General features: G+C 41.8%; 1 protein-coding gene across 12 annotated transcripts in view; it reads right to left on the bottom strand.

Moving 5' to 3' along the window:
- nfixb (nuclear factor I/Xb) overlaps nucleotides 1–26,748 on the bottom strand; it is a 178,668-nt gene that overhangs the window by 56,500 nt on the left and 95,420 nt on the right. The gene's annotated exons all lie outside the window — the stretch shown is intronic.

Raw genomic sequence — 26,748 nt, 5'->3', positions numbered from 1 at the left:
GGTAATGATTAGCTTTAAAAAACTCCAAAAAGGTTACGGCTGTACAAAGAGGCAGCCACAATGGCTAGGTTTTATTCACGTTTTTAGCAACAACAACAAAAAACGTGTCCTGAACTGATGGCGTGTGCTCACAAATGAAGAAAGCGCTTTCAAAGATTGTGGGAATAACACCGACTTTTCCTGCCTTAAGATGGATTTCCCCCTTTTGTACTATTTTTGGTGCCACCACACCCTACCTATTAAACCAGCAGCTTCACATCCGAGCAGTTCTTCTTCGCTAAAGGCAACAAAGTGTCAATTATGAGCCCCTAAAACACCAATCCAAGCCTACACAATCGTTTTATTGCTTGTAGAATTCACACTAGCACATCTTTATGAAGTCCCCTGAAGGTCTGGTATATGTCATGTGACATGCGACAACACAGCACCACGCGATTATTTGCTGAAGAGTGTGACCGTGCGGGGGCGTGAGGCTAAAAATACTTTGATTTACACGGATGTGATATTGTTTCTTATGCGTCTCGTATGTGTAGGGGTTGGGGGCGGGGGTGGGGGGTGTCTGGTGAGCACATGTGGTGGCACAGTTGGATGTAAGCATGTAAACATCTGTGACTGAGAGGCTGAGCAGCGGCATGTGGGAGGGAGGTTTTTTTTTTTTTTAAACTCTTCTTTAAAACACAACATATGTGTGCATCAACATGTACCATAATGGGTCTACACGCTCCTTGCTACGGGTTTGATGATTATGAGGTTTTCGCTTTGGGTGTTTCTTCCCTTCTGTACATGTATGAGTATGTGCACGTGCACAGTGTGGACCGAGCCCTGTGCCAGCAAGGAGCAGGTGTGGGGAGGCAGCCCCTGCATTGCCCGTTGCCCATCTGCGTGGCCGTCTGTGTGCCGCCTGCGCCCTCTCTGTGCCAACGCCACAGAGCTGGGGAGGTGGGGGGGGGGGGGGGGGGGGGGCGAGAAGGGCCTAAAGGGAATCAACCATGGGAGAGAGATGAGGGCAAGAGATGGAGGGCTGAGTGTGTGTGTGTGTGTGTGTGTGTGTGTGTGTGAGAGAGTGGAGGGGGTGGCTGGCCGGCTGCCCATGAACACCCCACACCCTCACCCCCATACTCCCCCCCGCTCTGTTTCTTTTATCTTTTATCTGCGCCTATGCTGATGAGCTGTGATGTACAGGGGAGCTGGACAAGGGGGGGTAGGAGGAAAGGGGAGACACGTCTGCTTGTTCTCATGGCTTTCTCTACAGCCTGACGGATGCTTTAAAGCTTGGCTTATTCATTTAATGCTTAGTTTTCAAATGTCATTTTGTCAGTGAATCATTTTTCACCTGAATATTTTGCTTTGAAGCTCCTCGTGCTGTATTGAAACCAAATGGGTGAGGGTGTCATTACCACCCTTGGCCAGAAGATGTCGCATGTTAGCAACCGGCAAGCATGGCAGGGACACACATGCTGGGTAAATCAACATCCAGAAGGAATAAGTCAGTTGTGGGGCACACCTTTTGTGGAGGTTAAAATTCTAAGCACTTTAGCACATTTTGCTTTAGTACAATTCAGTTTTGGGGGTCTCAATTCAAATATGCAAGACCACTTCATAGTTACACATAGTACAACTACTTATTTTGTTTGATTTATTTACTTTTTTGTCATCAATCACACAAATGGTTTTGGCTTAGGTTTTTTTTTGGTGTATACCCTTCACACAGTAAAAATAGAAAAATCAGCAGTAATTTTACAAGCACAAAAGTCAAAATATTAAGAGAAAAATGTTTTAATCTAATATGAAAAAGTCATAATTTTATGAAGGTAATGTCATGTAATATTGGGAGAAAAAATAACTTAATTTTAGTAGCATGAAGTTGAAAAAAAATTATTTTCTAAAAGTTGTAATATGACAAAAATATAAAATAAAGTTGTCATTTTTTGGAAATTGGGTTGGGAAAAGTTGGGAAAAAATGGAATAAAAAGTCAAAAATATTATGGGAATAAAGCCATATTACCAGAAGTACATTTCTGAAGATTATTTAAGAATAAATGTAGCAAAAATTGGGGAAAAAATGAGCAAATATACTAATACTAATACATACGAATAATATGGTTCTTCACCTATACTGTATATCACAAATATACATCTAACTTGTTAAATATCAAAATGGCCCTTGTGTCCTTTCAGTTTTGATTATGTGGCCTTTGGTGGAAACAATTTGGACACCCTTGCTTTAGGAATACACAAACTGACCCCGCTCCATAACACAATATTTAAAAATATTACATTTTTCTTAGTTTTAAGTAACAACAACATGATAACTTGAACACCCTTTACTGCATTGTGCATAACTTTCATTTATTTTTTCGTTTCTGATTAGCTTGCTGGATTTTGCTGACTAATACAAACAGAGATGGTGTACAGTGACCAATATAGTCAACTTCAGTTGCATGTGAATCCAAAATGTATATCACAGGGGCGCAAAGCTCGATGTACTCGCATGTGTGTTTATGCAGGACACGGTCGGGGCAGAAGTGGAAAAAGAGATCATGTGATGCCAGGCTTTGCCAGGGAATGTGGGGAGAGAGGCTGAGAATGAAGGGGGAGGGAGGAGGAAAAAAATGGCAGCAAAAAAAGAGGGAGTAGAGACAGACAGACAGTATAGAGAAGTAGAGACAAGAAAAAGACAGAAAGAGGAGTGAATGAGAGGAAGAAAAGAGGGTGGGGGTAGTATTGTGAGAGCTGTGGGAACACTTGGCCTCGCCAAGAGAGACGTCGAGAGAAGTAGAGAGGATAAAAGAAGGAATGAGAAAGAAAGACAGACTTGTTGGCAGAGCAGTGGAGGAGAGTGGAGGAGGGTCGTGGGGGTCGTAACCATGCACGGCGGGCACCGGCGAGTAAGCAGGCATCATCAAATAAGGAGCATAACACGAGAGGCAAAGAAATAGTACCAATCATGTGATTGACATGTGATAAATCATTCGTCATTTCCGGTGTATAAGATGCACCATAAGTCGCACCCACTACATTTAAGCGAAAGAAACAGATGTGAACATCTATAAGCCGCACAGGAGCCAATCATGAGCTACACAAAAACTCACTCAAAAGATAGCTAAGAAATATACAATACAAGTACCAATACAAGTTTAAAATAATGAATTTTGCCCCAGCAAAACATTTCATTGGACATGGCTGACAAGGGACAGGGAGCAGAGGAGCCCCCCCTTGGCTCCTCCAGTGGACAGAGGCAACTAAATGAATCACTGCAGCACTCCAGTGTTGCTGGGAAGAAATGCATGATGGGAAGCTGTTCAAAATTGTTGTTTTGAATTATTTTTAACTCGTATCGGTACTTGCATTGTATCTTTCTTAGCTAACCTTTGAGTGTTAAGTTGCTGTGTGATGATTTTTGTGTTTTTTTGTAAGAAGACACCGTTAATTATTATTAATTTTTGTTATTCTAAATGAAATTATTATTCTCACCAAGTCATGCAAATGGCAAAAAATGTAAAAAAATAGTGGCTTACAGTGTACACCAGAAATAATGGTATATTAACAAATGAATCAAAATCAGCTGTTTTGTGTTTGAATATGGGCTATTATTACTCCAAAAATATGCAAATTGAAGTAATTTTTGAGCGAAATTAAGCATTTCCAAGCATAAAAATAGCATCATCCATGAAGCATTCAGAAAAGGCATTTTTTGTGAATGTTATGTATTATTATTATTATTAACAACAAGCTTCAAGTGCAGGTTTGAATTATCAGCACAATAATCCCTAATAAAAATGCAGAATTAAAAACACGAGCTAATGTTGCTGCAGTCACCTACAGCAACCTAAAACCAAATTCTGAACCACCAACATCACTTCCTATCTGCCCGCTGTGACTATAGGGGTGTTAGTTCACGTCTAGAGGGCTCTAATGACTTTGACCAGCAGAGATTGTCGTTCCAGCCTTCAGAGTGTCCAAAAATGCAAGATCTCCCTTCCTTATGTTAATTGATTAACAGTTTTTATTGTAGTTCCTCAGAGTGGAATTTATTCGCCTTTACAGTCAACGTCGATGTGCCAACACACAAGCCATCAGCGTCAGCCGATCAAATATTCAAATGAGAATTGGGTCCATGTGTATCATCTTACACATTTCAAGGTCATATGAAAAGAAGCAGTTTGTTTTTAAATCACACAATGAGCCTCCAGTCTAAAACACCCTCGGCCAGAAAACACTAACAATTTATTTTGGGTTTGTGAATCAAGCAAATAAACACTCCCAACTCTATCTGGAGCTTGGAGGACATCTTTAACGAGGGTTGTAAAACTCCACAGAAACACATAAAGTAGGCCTGTAAAAATAATGTGTGTGCCCCATAAACGTGCATTTGAACTAATGAATTGGGAGGGGGAAAAAAAATGAACAGCGGCATAAAAGTGCACATCTTCCCCTGACGAAGCGGATCCGGGCAACATGTCTGATGCGCATCATTTGCGGGGGGAAGTCTTCGCTTTCCAGATATTGTCAGATGTGGGTTTGATTATACATCAACCTTCCTAATGTGTGCTGCGCGTAATTTGATTTGTCATATACCCCTTCATTTTGAAATCCCCGATACCACTTTGTCAACTTTTCCAGCTTGGCAAAAGCTTTTAAGAAGAACCCTGGCAGGAAATTCAACCGCCTGCGATGGTAAAATCATATAATATTAATAAACATTTGGATGTCATCTCATAGATCACATCATAACTTTTTGAATGGAAAAATTCTCAATAATTGAACTCTGACCTTTCACGGGCGACTTAAACAGCCACACAGCAGTTCCAGAGGTCCCGCCCTCAAGCCAGCGGTGGACACCCGTCCAGCCATCCCAGAAAAAATGTGATGATGCCACAAGCTGGCACACCTACAGTATTTGTGGGCAGTTTCGCCCGTTCCTTATCGGGATGTGGGGCGGTTTTGAGCTACATTTTGCCCGTCTATGCTGGCAAAAAGCCTTCCCCACGACAATGTCTCATAATGTACAGTGCACATATTTCAAATGAGGGACAGTCTGTGTCGATGATACGTGAAGATGACTCAGATCCAGTAGATCTCATCTCCACTCTTGGTCAACCACCAGGCTTCCTGCCTCATGACGTTGAGGTGCGGTGCACCTGTTTTTGAACAATGCACTTCCATCAATAGACAAGAGATGAAAGCGGTGTGCTGCCATTGTTCAGTAAGAGAACGGTTCTGCACGCTGCAGCTATGAATGCATCACTCCGGGTTTCAAACTCTTACTGATGCACTTCTGAAGAAGAAACACTGTAAAACAGGGTTGATTTTTTGGCCCACTTGTGATTAAAAAATATGTAAGGAAACTCGGCAGAAACCGTAGCCTAAACACCGAGGCATAGACTGTATCATTATGTACCCGACAAGCCTGATTAGTACTATCAGGGCTCTACATTAAAAACCAAAATGACTTGCCCATGGGGAATCCTTAAGGTGAGAACTACTTGCCCGAACTTGCCCCATGTAAAATGAAAAGACTGCCATAATGATATCATATATTAATATATGCTGATAATTCATCAGATAATAGTACTGACGCATTGTATTTGGAGGAATGTCTGAAAAATTGTGGAGATGTATGTTAACATGGCAAGCCATGCTACCTTACACATTGTAGTCGTAGTAAGCAGTGATATTTATAAGTTGTGCACCACAATGAAACATTATTGATTAGACACATTTGTGTACTAGTAAAGTGTTTTTAATCCAGAAAAAAATGCTCAATGGTCAAACAATAATTTGTGAAGCAAAGGTGAGAAAAATCCACAGAGAAATGGAAGCGCTAGATTTTGTAGCTTGTGCAAAATCAGCACTTGGTATTGGATCTAATGGGTGGTGTTTCATTGTGACCACTTCAAATTGTCACAGCAATGTGATTCACTCACCTGTGCCATCATTTGATTTGCTGCCGCTAATAAAATACTTGTTTAGGAGGCACTGGTTCATCACTTTTTGGTGTTTTCCTTCACAAGTTGTTGAAGAATTAGACCATGTTGGCAGGGACGCCATGATAGATGTTTTTGTAGTCAAACTGGTTGGGTAAAATGCGGGAAAATGCGGACCGCGGTCTAAATAAACGATTCTGATTGGTCCATTTCAAAATTTCAAGAAAAAAACTCTTTGTAGTATGGCATGCCAAAGTGCACTTCCCCGACGGGAATATCACTGATTGGATTTACTTGCCCGAATTTTGTTTTAGCTTGCCCCGGGCCATCGGTACATCGTTATTGTCGAGCCCTGAGTACTATACTGTAAAAGTACAGGAAAGTACAACACGCACACAAACCAGTCGTGCAGCCAGCAAAGAGAAGATGCACATAATCAGCATATATCCTCTCGGGAAGACGGGGGCTTTCCAAAGAAAAATGGAAAACGGCCCAAAAAGCAGCAATTCTGGGAAAGGAAACCACCAGATCTGCATACCTACAGCATGAACCAATGTTATAGTTTCTCAGCTCAGAGAGCAAAATAATGTCAGAGATAGACGGGAGAAGGGCAGACACAGATGAGGCCTGAGAAAAAAACAAGCATCCAAATGAGGGCACAGATAGAAAGGCGACCTTTGACCGCCAGCTGTCTGGGAGTCGACCAGCCGCATTTGTCAGTCTGTGGCCCCGCATGAACCCGGCCCAAGTGTCAGCGGCTCCCAGCACAGGCTAACGTTTGTGTGGCCGGCGTCCTCCGTGTGTGCGTACTGCCGCATAGCGAGTGTCGCTGTGTTTATGTGTGGGAGCTGTCTGCTATCTGTGTCAAAGCTGGCTTTATCTCTCAGGCAGATAAGGTGAGTAAACAGCTGCCCCCGGGCTTCCTTTCTCTGGCATGCTAGCCGGGCTGCAAGCTCTTCAACGTGCCGACCTCCTGCTCTCAGCACATGTTCCCCGGGTAAAGGCCAGGCTACGGGGAAAAGGGTGTGAAGCAAACCCCTGGCTTCATTCAGCTCGCCAGCTTTTAGCCAAAGGCAGTGGAGAGAATGGCACCATTAAGTATTCCCTTTTGAAAGGGCACCGGCCGCTACAGCTTGATGCAGTGGAAAGGGTTAACATGAGGGGTGACGTGATCAGATTGAGAATGCCAGCCAATCATAGAGCAAGTGAGGCATGTCATACATGTTGCACATAGAGGATTGGCCCAGTTTGGACAGCTTAAGGCACCACTCTTGGTCAAGCTGATGATTGGAGATTTATTCTAACATCTATCAAGGCATCTATTAACTTAAAAGCCAAAATAAAACTTTGCCTCCTCATTCATTCATTTTCTGCTGCTTATGGCTGGAGCCTATACCAGCCGTCTTCGGGCAAGACCCTGGACTGGTCGCCAGCCAATCACAGGGCACATATAGACAAACAACCATTCACACTCACATTCATACCTATGGACAATTTGGAGTCGCTAATTAACCTAGCATGTTTTTGGAATGTGGGAGGAAAACCCACGCATGCACAGGGAGAACATGCAAACGCCACACAGAGAGGATGGAATTGAACTCAGGTCTTTTAGCTGTGAGGCCTGCGCGCTAACCGTGCAGCCCCTATATTTGCATACTATATTATATTATGATGACTCAGTATGTCCATAGTCTGGACAAGTTTCACCTTTGATTTGTAAATATGCACTTCATACTTTGCACTTTACTTACATATACAGATGTTTGTGCCACATAGAAATGTGCAGCTTTTCAAATTGTAGGTTGCCAGCATTATTTAATTGGATTATTACTTTTCATTATATTCAGATTAACCTCCCTTACTTGTTGATAGTTGGAGAACATGTTCTTTTCATCAGCCACCCAAATGAAATGACTCTCATGAAGCACGAGAGTCATTAGGTCACATCTTCTCAGCCTCAAGACGCCTTAGCAGCGTAACAAGAGAAAGATACTACGACCCACTCGGCCCAGTTGAAATTTAAACAAGATGATCATGATGCAGTTGGGACAAGGATGGGTGATTATTTTGCGAGTAGTACAAAAACCACAAGCATGTATGGGAATCTGCCCGTGAGCGTACTCATATCAGCTCAACTTTCTTTGTTTTGTCCATTTCCATAAGCACTGCCCTCCCAATGCTGTGATGTAATCTTGTATCTGCCTTTAGAAAGAAACCATGTATTAATGTGTGGTTTCAAGGTAAGTTTTTTTGATACGTAGGGTGGATAGGGTGAGGAGCTCCGTCATCCAGGAGAGCCACTGCTCCTTCACATCATTGATGTGGTTCGGGCATCTAGTCCAGATGCAGCCCAGCCGGGAAAAGGCCCCGGGGCAGACCTAGGACACGCTGGAGGGATCAGGTCTCACAGCTGGCCTGGGAATGCCTTGGGGTCGAACATTGAATTTCACACTTTAATACTGAGCTGCTCATGAGTTAGTGAGGAAGCGGTAGCGCTTTCTTTAGCAGGAGACAATCACGAGCAATAAGTAAACTCACGACTGTCACTGTCATCTTACCAAAAAAAAAAAAAGCTAAAATCATCACTTGGTAACTTAACACTCAAAAGATAGCTAGGAAATATAAAACACAAGTACCAATAGGAGTTTAAAATGAAAGTCAACTGATTCCCATCATGCATTTCTTCCTTCCTCCTATTACCCAAATATTTTGTCATGATTCTCGTAAAAATCACCAGTCTTTTTCTATTACGGTTGTTTTTTTTAGTTTCTTGTTGCATTTTACAACGTGCTGAGGGTCAGTAAAATCACAGCCAAGGGCCCCCAGACCGCACTTGGGAAAATACCGTCCTACTTTATAAGACATTTGTGTCTCATTACATTAAAGTTTTGACAACTTTCCCAATATGCCCCAACTAACCTTTTCCCCTCTCATGTAAAGACGCTGTCAGTGCATTGAAACCAATAATGGCTTCCTGCAGATGTAAGGCAAGGCGACATCAGACTTTCCTATGAAGTATATGGTATATTTGTGTCTGTGATCTGGAGATAATCAGCCAATTGCTCCCATGTCACACAGTAGTATGGCTGCTAATTCCTATACATTTGAACATTCGTGGGCACAATGACCACAAAGTAAACAAATCTGCAGACCCTATGATAATACGGAGAAGATGTTCAAGCTGAGGGACCGACCAGAGGAGCCTGCATCTGTTTGGCACTCGCTCAGAGATGTCTAGCATTTCATACCGTGCCTCTGGGATCACTGGGCTGGCTTAGCCAGAAGTTTATGAAAAGCAGAGAACGAAGCGGGAATGAAATAATGCAGTGCGACGAGAAGAATGAGCTGGATGACACGAGAGGACAGAAAATAGAGATAGCAGAGGAGGAGGAGGAGGAAGAATGGTTGAAATGAGAGACGCCAACTACTTTCGATGATGATGTGGTGTTTTCCATTTGGCCTTCAAGTGCACATTTGCATGTGTGCAGGCGTGTGCAGGGTTCTCCTGAGGCCCCCGGGTAGCCTGGAGGCCCTGCTTGGATCAGTTAGTGCAGTCAGGTGAGGAACAGGTGTGCTCTCCCTCTCAAACACACGTACTGTTTATGTATTTAAGTACATAAGTGTACATGTAATTAGACATATGCAACGGTCTAATGTGTTGCTCGGGTTAGGCAGGATGTAGGATTATGTTGGTATCCAGTGTACACAATAAATGCAATGAACGTATGGCAGGTGCTTCTACCTGTGCTACAACAAAGCAATTTAAACAGTAAGATATTTTGCGAACAACAATTTAGTAGCTAAACTGAAAATATACATTCATCCACTGTGGCCATCTATGGCGGATGATTAGAACGGTGCACATTCATGCATCTAAACACATAACATAGTCAGGAAGATACTACAGGAACATGCACAATATTCACGACAATGGACGTTTTGCTGTTGTATGTGGAAAAAAAATACACAACATCGGAATCATATGAGCCAAAAAGCTTTTTACAATAACGGAAAGAATTGAGAACACAATTTACTTTACTCTTCAGTGTCTGTCAACCCCCTTGACCCAAACTGAATGTAATAATCCCCGCCCATCTGGTATCATTTTGAAGCAGGTTCAAGCACATCTTTCTATATATTCCTCTGCTGCACTGTTATCCAATATGAGTCGGTAAACATCTGAAATGACAGACGCATTGGCGGTGTGTTTATTATCTTTTTCCAAGCCGAGTCATTTCTATGAAATATGAATCCGTTTATGTTGATGTGTTGTAGAATCATCAACTTCATTATGGCTAAGCAGCGTGAAACGACAAAAAACAACTAATGTCTGGTTACACAGCCTTAAAACTTGCACTGTGACTTCCTGTTCAGTGCAAAATAAGCCTCACAATAAAAGCAGGGCAGTACTAACCTGGATGCTACACCAATGGAGGGTCCCAACTAAGGATGATTTTCTTAGTTGATTCATCTGAAGCTTATTGTTTTGATTAATCAAGTAATCAGGCCCTAGACCAGTGGTGTTTAAACACAAAAAAAATGCACAATGTATTCATATTTGAGGGTACTACAGTTTCCTCCCACATTCCAAAAACATGCTAGGTTAATTGGCGACTCCAAATTGTCCATAGGTTTGAATGTGAGTGTGAATGGTTGTTTGTCTATATGTGCCCTGTGATTGGCTGGCGACCAGTCTCGCCCAAAGTCAGCTGGGATAGGCTCCAGCATACCCCCACGACCCTAATAAGCATACGCGGCATAGAGAATGAATGGAAATCAGGATATACCTTACAAGAACGTAGCCAACGTGGCTTGCCAACTCTTATTCTTTCTTGAATTGACTCTAGCTAGCAGGGAAACGACACTGCCCCCTAGAGCCCAACATTGAAATCACAGCTCAGAACCATACACAACACTCCTGTTCCTACAATATCACACGAAAACAAAAGAATCAAAATGGTCATATGTTAAAAAGTACTTTGTTACCGCCCAGTCTCTTACATATCTGGCCAAAGTCATAAGTGAATGTGCAAGCAGTCGACTATTGGCTATGGCCATAAACAAGTTCCACTGTATGAATGAAACAGGCAAGGGAAGACACATTGGCACTAAATGTTGTTTTTCAATTTTGTCATATTAAAAAGACCTTAAGAGTTCAAGACGCTCTGGGTGGAAAGCTTCACAAACATTTGCAAGTTTCTGCTGAGCCGCGTGGCCTAAACAAACTCCCTTAAAAGAACATTAGGGGCGGAGAGAAATCAAATGGCGTCTCTGTCAGAGAGAACGGGATACGCTGTGTTTTTTTTTTTTTTTTTAACTCTAATCAAAAGCAGAGATGCCTGCAGTGGAAAAAAGCATGACGAAAAGCAAAGTTTACATGAGCTAAAGGCAGGGTGGGAGTGTTGAGGTGAGGGGAGGGGAGAGATGGGCAGAGACAAACAAACAGACAACTACTGTCCGACAGCTGCACGGAGGACTCAAACGGCAAAGCTTGAGGAAGAAATAGAGTCAAATGGGGGGAGAAAAAAAAAAGAAAGCACCCTCATTAGAAAAATGGAAAGTTCAGTTTTAGTACAGTTTGGAAATATGGTCCTCATTTCATGATTCAGTTCCCACCCCTTCACTTCCCTGCCCTGTCCAACTACCCTTTTCCCCTACTGTACGCTTTTACTCCATTTTGCAGCTGCAGATGCTTTAGAAAGGCCTGTTAAAACATTGGAAGGCCAGTAAAACGGACTGAAAAATAGAAAAGGGGGGCCAGCTGAGTCAGTGTGACAACTTAATTGCTAAGAGGCAAAAAAGCTAAATGAACTCTTAAGCCACTTCACCATCACATCAGCTCCCAACAGTACAATTTAGTGAGTAAACGGGGTGGTGATAGCTGGGTTGTAAATAATGTGACATCATAGGAGTGCAACACGAACAAGGAATTCAATGACAACACAGTAAACAAACCAAAATGACAGACATTGGCGTGCTTTGTGTGCTCTTTCTTCCTTGCATTTGCATGTTTTTTTCCTGCAAAAATAATGATTCCCTGCCAAAAAGTGAGTGGTTCTAGGACTCATGAATGACTAGCTAAACCATTGTTGTTGATCACCTCAAAAATTGTTTTGGGCATACTTGATGCCAGTGCTTCCAGGAGGCAAGTGGGTATGTGAAGATGGCTTCACAGAGGGCATCTACTGCCTGGACCTGATACTTTTGGAAACAACCCTTGCCATCCATCTCCAAATGTGCTCAACTGGATTTAAATCAGGGAAACACAGGATGGTCCGAAAGAGTGAAGTTATTCTTCTGGAAAAAAGTCCTTTGTCAGGCATGCAATGTGAACTGCAGCATTGTCCTGATGAAAAACCCAGCTGCCGTTTGACGCCCCTGCACAACCCGCTGCTCTGTTGTTCCATTGAAGGATTATAATGCCGCCCCCCTCCACTGTGCTGTGTGGAAAACATCTCAGTTTGGATCTACTCATCATGCCATCACAGAATAAAACATCCAATGTCCCATGTTTTTGTGCTCTTTTGCAAATTGTTCGGCAATTGTGCGGCGTTGAAGGAAGTGAGGCCTTTGAAGATGTTTTCTGTTCTAAAAAGCCTTCTCTGACAGAAAAACCTTAATTTATATTGAGGATGGTGCCGTGTTGTGACAGACAGCCAATGGAGATCTTCATTCATTCATCCATTCATTTTCTACCGCTTATCCCCACAAGGGTCGTGGAGGTGCTGGAGCCTATCCCAGCTGTCTTCGGGCGAGAGGCGGGTTACACCCTGGACTGGTCGCCAGCCAATCACAGGGCACATATAGACAAACAACCATTCATACTCACATTCATACCTATGGACAATTTGGAGTCGCCAATTAACCTAGCATGTTTTTGGAATGTGGGAGGAAACTGTAGTACCCTCAAATATGAATACCCACACATGCACGGGGAGAACATGCAAACTCCACACAGAGATGCCCGAGCGTGGAACTGAACTCAGGTCTCCTAGCTGTGAGGCCCGCGTGCTAACCACTTTCCATCGTGCAGCTCCAATGGAGATCCTTTTGGGATTTTTTTACTTTTTTGTTCCATATCCCTAAAAATCTTCCACGAAGTTTGAAATGATGGCTTTTCTGAGTCCAGCCTCAGCAGCAAGAGGCCGTGCTTGTGCAGCTCGGCTGCTTTCAAAGACCGCTATTACGGTTTAATGTTTGCTTGGAATAAATTGCCTATTCAATAGGTTTTAAGTCTCACTCACATTTGTTCCTTTTGCCCTTTAAAACTCCTCTATATATACATATGTTAGTGGTATTGGGGTCTTTACATCACCATGCCACCATGCAATCACACAACCCTATAGTCCCACCTCCCCAGAGGAGAAAACCAGCAGAGACACAGCTACGAAATGTAAACTAAAGTGGTCTTTTCAAATAAGGGTGAGAGATCTTCACCAAAATCTACCAGAATCTACACTTACATATCATCTGAGAAGTCATTTTAGCACATTTTCATGCTGACAAAGTTCTGTACTTTCCAATTTAATCACCCCCTTCATCTTCTCCTCATCCCTTCCTTATCCATCCATTGCGTGTGCAGTAAGAACAGACATCGCAGCGTTGGTGCAAAGCCTCATGTTGAATGTTTAAAATTGACAAGCAAACCGGTCAGCTACGGTCTCCTCGACCCCGGAGGGGCTCATCCTGTCCTTGCCTCCCATGTCGTCTCCTCATGCCGACCTAATCCCTGCGGCTTTACATCTTAAAACTCACCCGCCCCCCTCCTCTCTAGCTCAGGACAAGACCCGCAGAGAAATTAAAAATGTGCCCTAAGTCGTTGAAGAAGTCGGCTTTTCCGTGGAAACCAACGCTCACCCTGTTGACATGACGCCGCTTTTTAGCGAGCATATGAAAGCCCCCCCCCCCAACAAATGCTCTTCTGCTGCTTCGCCTTGCAAAGTCTTGTCCTCATGTCACACTCTGACACACTCTTTACCTCCATCTGTTTTTGTTTCACTCCGCTATCTCTTGAAGTTACTGCTCTGTCTCTGCCGAGGCCAGACTAAAATTCTTTTTCGGCAATACATTTCCCTCGCTGGATCATATCAAAACGTTAGGCCAGGTAGTTCATTGTCCGTCTATTTGGCTTGCGTGGAGGAGGAATAAAATCAGGCTTTAGAGGGTGATGTGATCTGGGGGTCAAATCCCCAACCCTGTCCTTCCAGTTAAATAAAGTCATTCATTCATTTTCTACCGCTTATCCCCACAAGGGTCGCGGGGGTGCTGGAGTCTATCCCAGCTGTCTTCGGGCGAGAGGCGGGTTACACCCTGGACTGGTGGCCAGCCAATCACAGGGCACATATAGACAAACAACCATTCACACTCACATTCATACCTATGGACAATTTGGAGTCGCCAATTAACCTAGCATGTTTTTGGAATGTGGAAGGAAACCAGAGTACCTGTAGAAAACCCACGCATGCACGGGGAGAACATGCAACCTCAACACAGAGATGCCCGAGGGTGGAATTGAACTTGGGTATCCTAGCTGTGAGGCCTGCGCATTAACCACACTCCACCGTTTAGCCCTTAAATGAAGTCATATCATAGTAAATGTAAAAAATTAATTCATAGTCAGAAAAAAAGTCTCTGTTGGAGACACAAACACAGTATATGAAGCATAAGTTAAAAAAAATGCATCATGAATAGGGAAAATCACTTATAATCATTATAATTGCACATTACTTACAGACACAGCGTCAAATGAACGTATTAGAAAGAATTCCATAAAAAGCATCCAGTATGCTCTTTATAACAAGCACAACTCAACTAAAAAAAACAACAAAATAACACTACCTCACTTTAACTTTTAAATTAAATTATACTGTGTGCATTTTTCAGCCAAACGTTTTTAAAAATATTGGCAGTGGACTTGACAATTGTCCGTAACATCATTAAGTTGCATTCACAACCCTGGACTATTTCAGTACGCCTATTGACCCCATCACTAATAACAGACAACGCTGAGAGAAGGCCCCCATTTTAAATGGATCAGGCTCCATGTTAATACAAAAATAATGATGCTAGCAATGTATCAAGGCCCTCAAAGCCTTACATGATCATAGGCCTTTTGGGGATTTCAGCCATTTGAAAATATTTTTAAGAGGCCCGATTGCCCCCAGCTCAGCGGCTCAGAGAGGCCTTAAAACCCTGCAGCTAAATCCTGGGGTTATGTAAGGTAAAGTCCTAAATCTCACCGAGCCTGATGTTACATATTACTGTAATTGCAAATGTAAAAAAAAAAACAAAAAAAAAAAACAGAAAAACACAGGCTGTGGCCGGAGTGAAGACATTTGAAGAAAATTGACTTTGGGTTCTGGTGAAAGGAGGAAAGAAGAGGAAATGAAATGAAGAAGGTGTGAGAGGATGGATGGAGTAGTGGAAAAGGGAAGGGGGCGGATGAATGAGCGAGGTCCCTTCAACACTACATTTCTGTTTGAGGTATACACACTCGCTCGCTCTCTCTCCGTTGCTCCTCTTTCTTCTTAAGCGGAGATGTGACTTGCAGGAAAACAAGTTTGGAATTTTGGAAACACAAAACCAGTCCGAATTAATCAGCTGTCCACCCGGACCGTATGTAAATACAAATCCAGACCTTGAGAACCTACTACGTTTTTGGGGTTCTTTTTTGAGCCTACATGTTTTACGAGCAACGTAAATATGTGAACACATTGCACGATGAAGGCCACGTCAACGGGATTTACGATCAATTGCGTGTTTTTAAAGTATTTGAAGGCTGTTGACATTCTTAAAGAGTTTCACTACTTTAATGTAGAAGAAGAGAAAACATTTAAATCAAAAATTAATCACTAAAAACACAATGCAAACGTTTCATTTAAGTCCACATAAAGCCAGGGGGACAGAAAAGGAAAAAGCGATTGTTTAAGGCTATGAATTCCCCACTGAGCCATCCCCAAAACAGCACCCACATGGCCCTGTAGCCATGTAACCCAGTCTGTTGCTATGCCCATTAAACATCACAATGAAACCAGGCCTGTATTCCCACTGGCACCAGAGATTGAATTATACCACACTGTGGATTACAGCGCTGTCGGCAGGAAGGGTAGAGGGGGAGAGTGAAGACGACGGAGGTTAGGTTCAAGGAGGGGTGGCTAAATGGTGTAGATCACTCACACTGTCCCCGTCATTGGCTGCCATCCAGAAGGACGCCAGTCAACAAAAGGACTGTGAAAAGCAGAGAGGGCTGCTCTGCACTGTGCTTGCTGTGTAACGGCAGGTAAAATGAGCTGTTGGGTTATGTTGCTGCAGTGTCAGGAGATCAATGTAGCGTTGTGGCGGATGGCCGTGGTACAACTGAGAGCCGACTAACAAAAGACTGACTCAAGTTTAGAAGGTTGGAAGGCTCTTTAAGCCGCGTTTCTACTCATTACATTTCAAGGTCACACGATATCTGCTTTGGTCATGCTGCAAAACTTTTTTTTTTGCATACCGTATTACCAGGGAGTCTGTTACCAGTCTCTCTTTTGACTGGGCTTTGACAAGCAACACACAACATGAGGTATTATGCAACATACGTTATTTGCGATGGCCCTGCACCTCATATCCACATGTAGCCCCTGCACCATTTTTGGCTTCAATCCAGCCTCCACATATCATCACTGATTGAGAATAAAGTCAAGCAGCGCTAGCTGGTGAGCAAAACAAGCAAAGCTACGTGGGCATACCACAGGTGACTTGGTCATGCATTATAATGCATATACTGTATCAATATACAGTGGAACCTGCTTTGTTTATCTCTGTTTTTGATTAATTGCCTTGGTTTGCATACATTTTCTGGTTAGCATACAATATTGCATGGATTTTGTTGTCCAACTGTGTTTATGTATTATATTTTGTATTTGTTTTATGTACATATATGCAAAGGCGTTAATGTCCTTGTTAGAGAAGTTTGCTATCAAAATGGCAACCGGAACCAGAAGTTTCATCTGCTTGTCTCTCACACAGGTGGGATGACAAGAGACTTCACTCTGTGTGCATTGGTTCGACAGTGGAATGAACGGAGAGAGTGGGCTCTCGTCTAATTGTGGAGTCAGGGCTACTAGCTACACAAGTGCATGAACACCAACTGTTTTCTTGACTGGGAAAAATGGAGGATGCAAAGCCTTCATACCAACAGTCAACACTGACTGAGGCATTTGGTCGGCAAAGTGCAAAATAGTGCATGAGCTAATGTTGCATACAGGTACACTGTATACTAGAGTAACACCTAGTGGTTCAAATGTAAATTAATAAAATTAATTAAAAAAATAATCTAAAAAAATGTTGCCGATGATATTTAATATTTGTAGCAAATTATCGACCAGAAAAATCTATCGGATAATTATCGGGTAAACATTGTTTATAGTTTTTACACTTAAATACATCAAGTACAAAATATTACAGTACATTATATTGCAAGTTCAATAGCATAATTGTGGCCTACCCAGATGTTCAATACAGTATTCCCAGATGTGCGAATATGCCTAGGCAGCACAGCACAGACAACAGATAACACTAACATGTCAGTCATCGCTACCCAAACAGCATCGTCGGCTGCGTTCTATTGCTCCCAAAGAGTGGCTGGTCCTGTCATCAAGGCACTGTCAACGTGATCAGTCATTTCTCTTTGCCTTCGGTTCGTCCTTTCGCCGCATTTATGAGCCCCACATCTGTATCAGCCATCATCTTCTCAGTCAGGGGGGCAAAAGATCTCAAGACCGTTTGGATAAATCGGCAGAACAACCGGCTGTGATGTGGGATTTGAAAAAAACAGAGCTATACAATCTACTCTGGAAATGGAATTTCACGTGACGAGCACACAACGTCCTTCGGGCGAAGCACATTTTTTCCCTCCCATTAAATGCATTAAAATGAAATCTTAGCAGGGAGGAAGATTTGAGCTTTTACGATTCATCCCATGAGAGAGAGGACAGATGTCAAAACATGAGAAAGCCAAATATCCAGTTATTGGAGCGAACCTGCAGGTCATATGGTGTCTTTTAACACATTTGAGGAGATATATTTCTGTATATGCGCCTCCAAAAGCACTCTTCATGGGTCGCTGGTTCCAGTCATACAAAACTATGAAGTTAAATTACTACTTCCTGTTGTTTTTCCAATTTGTGAAGGTACTGTATACTCAGGAGTAGAGTACAACATATCATACGATGATATTCTCTTAGGACAAAATGTTCTAATACACTAACTAGACTGGAAAAAGACTTAAATACTCACTGTTAGCCTACACCCATGACCAAATTAATTTCTAACCCTTACCCCTAATGCCAATACCATGTCTTTGTCAGCCATGGTTTGTCATGTAGTTCACGGGCTAGCTTGTCAATTGTTCGTTGGGTTGGGGAAAAAAAGTGTGATATTGAGCTGTTCACAGAATCAGATGCTGATTGACTACTCCCCGGGTGATGTCAGTAAGCACTTACACACTGAAGCAAATTTTACTGCAGGAAGTATCTCACCAACAGTAATGTTGATGGGATCGTAGGAGAAAATGGAAAAAGATATATTGTTGGAGTGATACAACAAGCAAAGGACGCAGCACGAAAGGGGAAAAGACTGGGAAACGGCTGCTAAAGCTTTCTGCAGAAACCGGCGCCAGTGATGTTGTTATTGGTGCGATCTGATTTTAAGTCTTTCCAACTCAGGTCTTTTAAGCCTTAGTCCTTTATCCTCGCTTGCTCTTTCGCGTCTTCTTTCCTTCATCCTTGAAACTACAGGAAGAATGCTGGCGCGGTGCTTTTTTCCTCCCCCTAAATATCTGTCTCCTTCATTCAGCAAAGAAAAACCGCAGAATAAAAATAGTCACTGTGAAAGCAAAAACCCTGGGCCCTGATTATTCCAATCACTAAGTTAAGTCAAATGAGAAGACAAGCTCTGTTTCAGTGAAAAAACACAGGTGGATATTTCACTGATTTTTCACTGATTTACCACATGGGCTCTAAACTTCCTTGCTGTGCAGTTCAAAGAATGTAACGTAAGGTAAGCTAGCTGGGATCCAGTCACAGCAGCCAGCTTGATTGGTAATGACTTGACTCCAGTGTCTCGCCTCAAATGCAACTGGACCCGTCTGCCTCCATGCTTGAGTGTTTAGACTAGCATTCTGGTATTTTTTGTTTTTTAAATAAACACACAGTGTCCAATGACAGTGTTCTAAGAAACAATTGCTTTCCAGTATAAGGGCTTGGTTGCATCCTCCCCTATAATACAACTTCCAAGAGTTAACCTTGCAAATTCGAGCAAAAACGTGTATTAGTATAATTCTTCAGAGAGGATGAAGAGTTTATGTATTAATTGAAGGATTGATTGACTGCACGGTGCAGGGCCTCGTTCTCAACCAGATCAAACACCATTGGGATTAACTCCAATGGGTATTGGAATGGAGATCCTATGATTCTTCTACTACCATTGATGTATGGATTCATATTCCTATGATCCAACAATCGATCTGTGTTCTGCAAATTGTCATTCCGGACAGCATATATCGATGTAACATTGTTTAAAAAGGTAATGAATCGATTGCATCGATACTAGGTACCTTGGTCGATCACAGATTTTGTCTTGAATCAATGTTAAAGTAATCGGAACCAAAGGCACTATTCCCCGGTATGAAGCTTTAAAACCTGAGGTAGAGACGTGAATGAGGTAACAAATTAAAGTGACTTGATTTAAATTAACCTGGTAATCCAGTCATTGTGAACACAACCTGAAGTGTTGCTTCCACTTTATTCAAATAAAATGTGAATGCATTCGCCATTAATTGTTGTTTTACTTGTTTATTTCCATAGGAAACTTCACCTGCACTGTCCAGTACCCAGGTATTTCAATTCACAATTCAATTCCGAACGGTGGTACCAATGGAATCACGATTAAATGAATCGTTACAAACCTATTAATGACTATAAATTGATCAGCTATCTTATACGACATGCTTAAAACTCGTAGCAAATCTTGTCTTTGCATCTAATTCCCAACAAGCTATCGTGACCCCCGGGCTCAGATTGTGGCCCCAATCAAAAAGCACAACCTAGTCTTTTAATCCAGCTCCATAATCACAAATTCTCCCGTCCACATCAGGCCTGACCCTCGGAGCTCTGTACAGCATATACAGAGCACCCTCGTATTACAGCAAATGAATATCTCCACTGATTAAATCATTAAGGAGATTTTTCGACTAGTCCTACTAAAACCCTGTCCTTTAAATTTGCTCCCAGGCTGTAGAGTTAGTGACTGAGGCGGGTTAGCAGTGGTAGGGATTAACTTGTTTGGGCTGTCCGCAGGCTCAAACACTAAGCGCTCAATCACTCAATCACCGGGATCTACCCGCTCACAAGGACTTAGCCTCACAGATCCCACTGACATTGACCGTAGTTGGAGCACTAAATCTATCTGCTCTAGAACTGACCTCTCCAGCCGCTGATGATCCTGTATCCCTATCTGCATTCAGCAATTTTCCATCCCTATCAGCAGCTTGCGATAAATGATGATATCAAGCAGGGAGGGGGGGGTTGAGAGACAGTGACGTATAGCAGGTACTGGAGGTACAGGATTACAGGATCAAATTTGTTTTTCCAAAGACAAAAAGGAAGCTACTTGGCCTCTTGGGTCAGGCATAGATAGACTATCAATAAAGACGATGTTGATGGACCACCTCCTTGCAATGTCCGGGTAGACCAGGGGTGTCCAAACATTTTCTACCAAGGTTTTTTCTGGGTACTCCGGTTTCCTCCCACATTCCAAAAACCTGCATGTTGGGTTAATTTGCCACTCCAAATTGTACATGGCTGGTGACCAGTCCAGGGTGTACCTCACCTCTCTCCCAAAGTCAGCTGGCATAGGTTCCAGCATACGACCTAGTAAGGATAAGAACCATAGAAATTGGATGGATGGATGTGTATCCTTTTATTATTTGAATGTGTCTCAGGCCAATAAAAATCCAGCTCCATGCTGCTAATTTTGTAAGTATTTGTTTTTAAAGGCTGCAAACAAAAAAACAGCCTGCATGTCTGTTTCGTGTTATAGGCGACAAAGCATATCATTCATTTTATTAGTGTTGACTTTTTCTTGTCACATTACGCCTCTTTGCCCTTTTCCTTGTCTTTTATTAGTTTTTATTTTATTTCTACAGCCCTAGGCTTACAGAACCCCCCCCCCCCCAAAAAAAAAAATGATTTGGGTGATTATCAAGCTTTTTATTAGCTTTTTTCCCTGTTCTTAGTGTCCCAATGTTCATTTTATTTGTATTATAACCACCCCAGGCTCTACGTTACAATACTGTCTTTATCCTGAAGGATGGTTGCAACAGTCAGCGGCCATTATTGAGCACATGCAGTAATATATTCTTCCGTATCGCACTGTATTGCAGCGAGTTCTCGTTCTCTTCTGTTTACGGATCAAATTTACGGATAGAACGCCGTAAACCTAGTACTAACTGGAAAGTCCTCTGATTTTATGGGTGCGGGGGGTACACCGACGTCTCAACAGCCTTCAGAGACTGAACTCCAAACTGAAACCGGAGAAATGTAACACAGTACGAAGTCTATTGAAGGGTCAAAATGTGAGAGTACGAAGAAAAATACATACATGGTGGCCGATGTGTTATTAATAGATGAGTATGCAATGAAGTTTTTTATCTGATGAGCGTTATGCTCGAACACCTATGCAAGAGGACTGATCGCGATTTCCAACAGAGCTGCTGAATAATTGCATTACACACACACACACACACACACACACACACACACACAGTACAGGAAACATCAGGCAATGATTAGGCTAATGTAGTCGTCGAAAAAACACAAATACTGAAATCCATTCAATTGTGTGACGGAACGTTCTCTTGTCCAAAAGCTTTAATGTCCAAAGTTGGTGGAAAACCTTGACTGAACTGTTGGTTCGGGGCCCAGGCCAAACAAATGGAGTAGTCCAGCCAGGATATGTGAGTGGGACGTTCATTTATTTTCAACTTATTAGTAGGCTTATTACGTTTTTGGTTTTATCAACACAGACTGGGGTGGGGAGGGGGGTTGACTATTATTTGAACCGACAACAAGGTACAAAATATTAAGAACACCTTTGCCACATATTAGTCAATGAAAGAACCATTAACACCATTTCAATGGATTCAGCATCACAATATACAGCATCATTTTATCAAAGCTTAAGTAATACATTTGTAAATTTGCGATGGAGTTCAGATTTGAATTTATATGTGTAATTATGTGGACATCTTATATTTATTGTGCAACAGAGACCCGGTCAGAAGTCTGCGTCTTCTGCAAGAACATGTGTTTCTAGCTGGCCTTGAGTTATTGGGTCAGTTGTCTTTGCTTATATACATAAAACCCTAATGTTTTGCGGGTTGTAGCCCATGTGGTGAAAAGCAAAGAAAAACAATATAAAAGAGAAAATAAAGAGGAAAGCAGTGCAAGGGAAGAAATGTTGGAGAGTCCGGAGGTGAGAAAAGAATAAGGGCTTTTGGACGAGAAGGAGCGATAGAGCGAGAGAGAGAGAGCGAGAGAGAGAGAGAGAGAGAGAGAAGGAGGCCGACAGCAAACGAAGCGGTGCTGGTGTCTGTTTTCCCTCTAGCTGGTGATGGCCGACTGCAGCCAGCATAAACACATGCCTTCATGGCTCACACATTTCCTGCTTCACTCCACATCCCCGCGCTGGGCCACACAGGCTCAGGACACTGCTGCGAGGTGTGTGTGCAGGACTTAGGATTTGTGCACATCTATTCTATCATGGTGGGTGCACAGAGTTACATAAAACTTGCTACATGCAAAGGGAGATGACACCGGAATCAATCCGTTCCAGACACGCTAAGTGTGAATTAGTATTCAGTATTTATATATGGAATATTTTAGTAGACCATAGAAAGCCCATGTATTACCTTCTAAATGTAGTTTTTAACTCATTCAATATCACACAAGAGGCAAAAAGAGATGATGATGCAAACACACACTTATAGATTAGAGCAGTTCCAAGCAATAAAAACGGCCACAAGGTGGCAGAAGTGGCATTTGATAAGCACTGGGCATAGATCATTTGTATGTAAATAACACACTCAACAGCAAGAAGGAAGTGGGAGTGTGGAGGAGTGTAGCGTGCATACGGTTTAGGTCCAAATCTGACATTTGTAAATAGTTCATGGTGTTATGCTTGAGAATAAATGCTTATTCTGATGTGAAACAACCCTATTTTGTGTTGTGTTATAGTTGTTTAGATATTTGAGATGTCACAAAAGATAAATTGTGCTAAATACAAGGATGAAGAGTCTTGAACCAGTCATGATGTGCTATATATATCACTATATTAACAGTTACTATGGTACCCATTATGTCATGGAATGGTCATATCACCTCGTACTTCGGTACGTGATTTAAAAAAAAACTATATTAGGAAAGCAGGAAGTGAACAAATGTAACAGTTACTGATTGTAAAAGTACCAGATGGAGGGGTAGGATTTAATAAGCTTTGCTTCTTCCTACTCCTTTTGGACATGTGGAACTGTGAACTGATTATGTGATGCATTCAATTGTAATCTGATGCATGTTCAAATTAAATAAAACCATTACCATTACAATGTTACACTTGAAATGTATCTTTTCACAAAATGCTGGTTTTAGTCAGGAACTGATATTGTCCTGAAACGTATCTAGTGTATGTTCTACTGCTGATTACTAGAGAATTGAAAAAGATAGAAACAAACAATTTTTTGGTTTGTCTTTTGAAAAATGGCCGGGATTGAATGGTTAACATTATTTAGATCCTTCTAAACATACAGTAAAACAACAGCCCTGTTATCACCCAATACTGTATCCATAATAAGAGTAAATAAGCCATAAATAAGGTTTGTCTTCATGTCCTATAAATTTCATGGCCAGGGAACCTTTGTAGGTGGTGGACAGGAAGTGATGTCAGGGGTTCAGAGTTGAGTTTTAGCTTGCTGTTGGTTACGGCCACAACAGTAGCTCATGTTTTATTAGGGATTGTGGTGTTTGTTGTGAGATCATTAGAATTTGTGATAAAATCTTGTTCCGGTCATCCAGTCTGGTGCTTGTGTGTCACACCTGAAACCCAGTGAGCCTTGGAGAATGCAATATATCATGCCTTGTATTTGTATTTTAGTTAATTTATGAAAATGCTTAATTCAGGTGAAAAATATGTAAACTTTGCTTAAATATGCATATTTTTTATTATTATTATTATTAATAGCCTGGATTAAACCACAAAACAGCATGATTAGTTAATATTTTTTTCGGAAAACCACGATTGAATGAAACCGCAAAATTCGAAGGCGAAGTGGCGAGGGATTACTGTATTGTTTTATTAAAATATGTGGTTTTAATTCTTCTTCATCTTACTTGTACGACTCTCCCACTCTATCCCATGTGAACGCGTCTTGCATCATGCCGTTATTTTAAGGGGGATTGTCACAGCAAGATAGTCTAATGTGCTGATTCCACTTCCACACAGCCCCTTTCATCTATAGAACAGCGCTTTTATCCTAAAGCGAGAACCTCGTCTATCACCTTTCAGGCAAAATCAGGCGGAAAGGAAGATTTAAGACACAATGGCAATGGGTAGAGAGGGGCAGGGGAGTGTGGGAGACTGAGAGGCGGGGGAGGAAGAGCGTGATAAGGCCTCAACGAATAAGGGCCGCGGAGACGACAGAAAGGTCCTTCGTATCTATCATCCGACAGAAACTCTTCCCAAGAAATGCGTTCACCGCTGATAATCGGCATTCCCAGCCGGCTCCTTTCCACATTCTTATAGTCACATGATTATTCACATATGCTTAATTTTGGGTGTTAATTTGACAAATAGCAGAAGGAACTCGTGTTCTTGCTGAAGGCTGTATGGATTAAAAGCAAAGGCAAGTTGTTCCCTGTCGTCCTGGCAAATGGGGTGTAAAACAGGCCTGTGTACGCCATAGTCCAGAAGGAGATGATTATCTGGAGCTAATTTAACCCACAGTGGGGCTTAGTGTATCCCTAAAGGATAATAGAGGGGTATTTTTACGGCGCTGTGCTGGATAAAGTGTCCCAGAAGAACTCTAACAAGACGGTCATCTGGGCAAATTCCTCCTTTGCAGAAAACTCACTATCGTGGAATCATAAATTGGGCTAAGGAGGAACAAGCAGATTGGGATGTATATTTAGAACAGGGGTGTCCAAACTTTTTCCACCCAGGGTCGCATACCAAAAAATTAAAGAATGAAAGGGCTACTTGGATATTTTGTAAACAAATAGATGTATATATGCTCCCAAGTCGGCTTTGTGATATAGGTGGAAAAGTTTTATTATTCGTTTCAACTTGTCTTTTTGATGTTGTTTTTTTTTTATTTCCAAATACTGTATAACTTCAAAAAAAATGAAAATTTTCTTTTCAGATTATTATTACTTTATTCACATAATATAACATTTCTCCAACCTAATTTTCCAACTATTTATTTTATGTTTTTATGATGACACTTGACAATGCTGGAATTTTTCTTTAATATTTGAACTGTTTTTTTGGCATGGGTTTGTGCTCGCATTATTGCGACTTTTTTCTTGTTAAAATACAACTTTTTTTTTTTATATTTTGACTTTATTCTCATAAAATTGCAGCTCCAGTTTTGTTAAAAAACACTAAAAAACTTCAACTTCCTTGTAAATTTTCATATTGTACTTATGACTTTATTCCCATTATATTGTGAACCTAACCAAAACCTAACCTAACCTCTATTTGTTGTCTTGTTTGTTTTTCATAATATAACGACTTAAAAATGATATTTTCTTTAATATTTGAACATCAGGGATAGGGTTTTCTCTCCATATTACATTGCTCTCGTAAAATTATGACTTTTTAGAATACAACTTTGTCTTAATATTGGAAAAATTACTGCTAATTTTTACAGTTTTCTTGGTAATAGAAGGCAAATAAACAAAAACAGCCGCATGACGCAAAAAAAATGTGTATGATGCACTTGGATGACTGGTTCATGTGCTACGTGTAGCCTAAAACAGCTTCAAATGGAGGTCTGGGAGAAAGTTCCACCACAAAACCTCTGCTTATAACACTACCATGTGAGCCAATAATAAAATTCCAGGGCTGAGACCAGCACATGTTCTGCCTGAGTCTCTCACTGCTGTGCAAAAAGGCACACATTAAAGCACCAACGCTTGTGTAAACTTGTAACAATGCGTATTAAGTACGTTTGCTGAGCAGCACACACACCAGAGGAAACCCGATCACTGACTGACCTATCATCTTACAGGAAAATGAATATGCGTGACACCAACGTTCTCATGTGACACTTTCACTCTCTGCCTACCCTTCTCCCTTTCTCTTAGTCTGCTTTCAATTCCGCCTGCAGCCTCCTAACAGCTCCAGTGAGGTCATTCCTTTAGTAGAATGTACCCAGTAACCCCTGGCAGTGTGTCCTTGCATATGTATGTGTGCATACATATACTGTATGTGCCTGCATGTGTATAGAAGTGTGTGTGTGTGTGTGTGTGTGTGTGAGAGTTAACCCACAGCAATTCCTCACTGCTCTGAGCAGAGCAGTGGGACTTTTCAGTCTGTGGTTTAGTATAAGTGGAAAGTGCATGTGTGATTTTCGGTTATGAGCAGGACACAAAGTAATCAACCAATCTCTCATATTCAAATTTAAAGATCCGCAAAAGTCATTAACAGCACCAGTGGCTGAGGGCAAGACACTTCACCCCACCTTGCCAATGTGTCGCCCACACTGGTGTAGAAACGTGAACGGTGGGGG

Source organism: Doryrhamphus excisus, chromosome 15 (assembly GCF_030265055.1).
Source record: "Doryrhamphus excisus isolate RoL2022-K1 chromosome 15, RoL_Dexc_1.0, whole genome shotgun sequence".
Classification (NCBI taxonomy): Eukaryota; Metazoa; Chordata; class Actinopteri; order Syngnathiformes; family Syngnathidae; genus Doryrhamphus; species Doryrhamphus excisus.
This window is presented reverse-complemented; position numbering and strand designations above follow the sequence as displayed.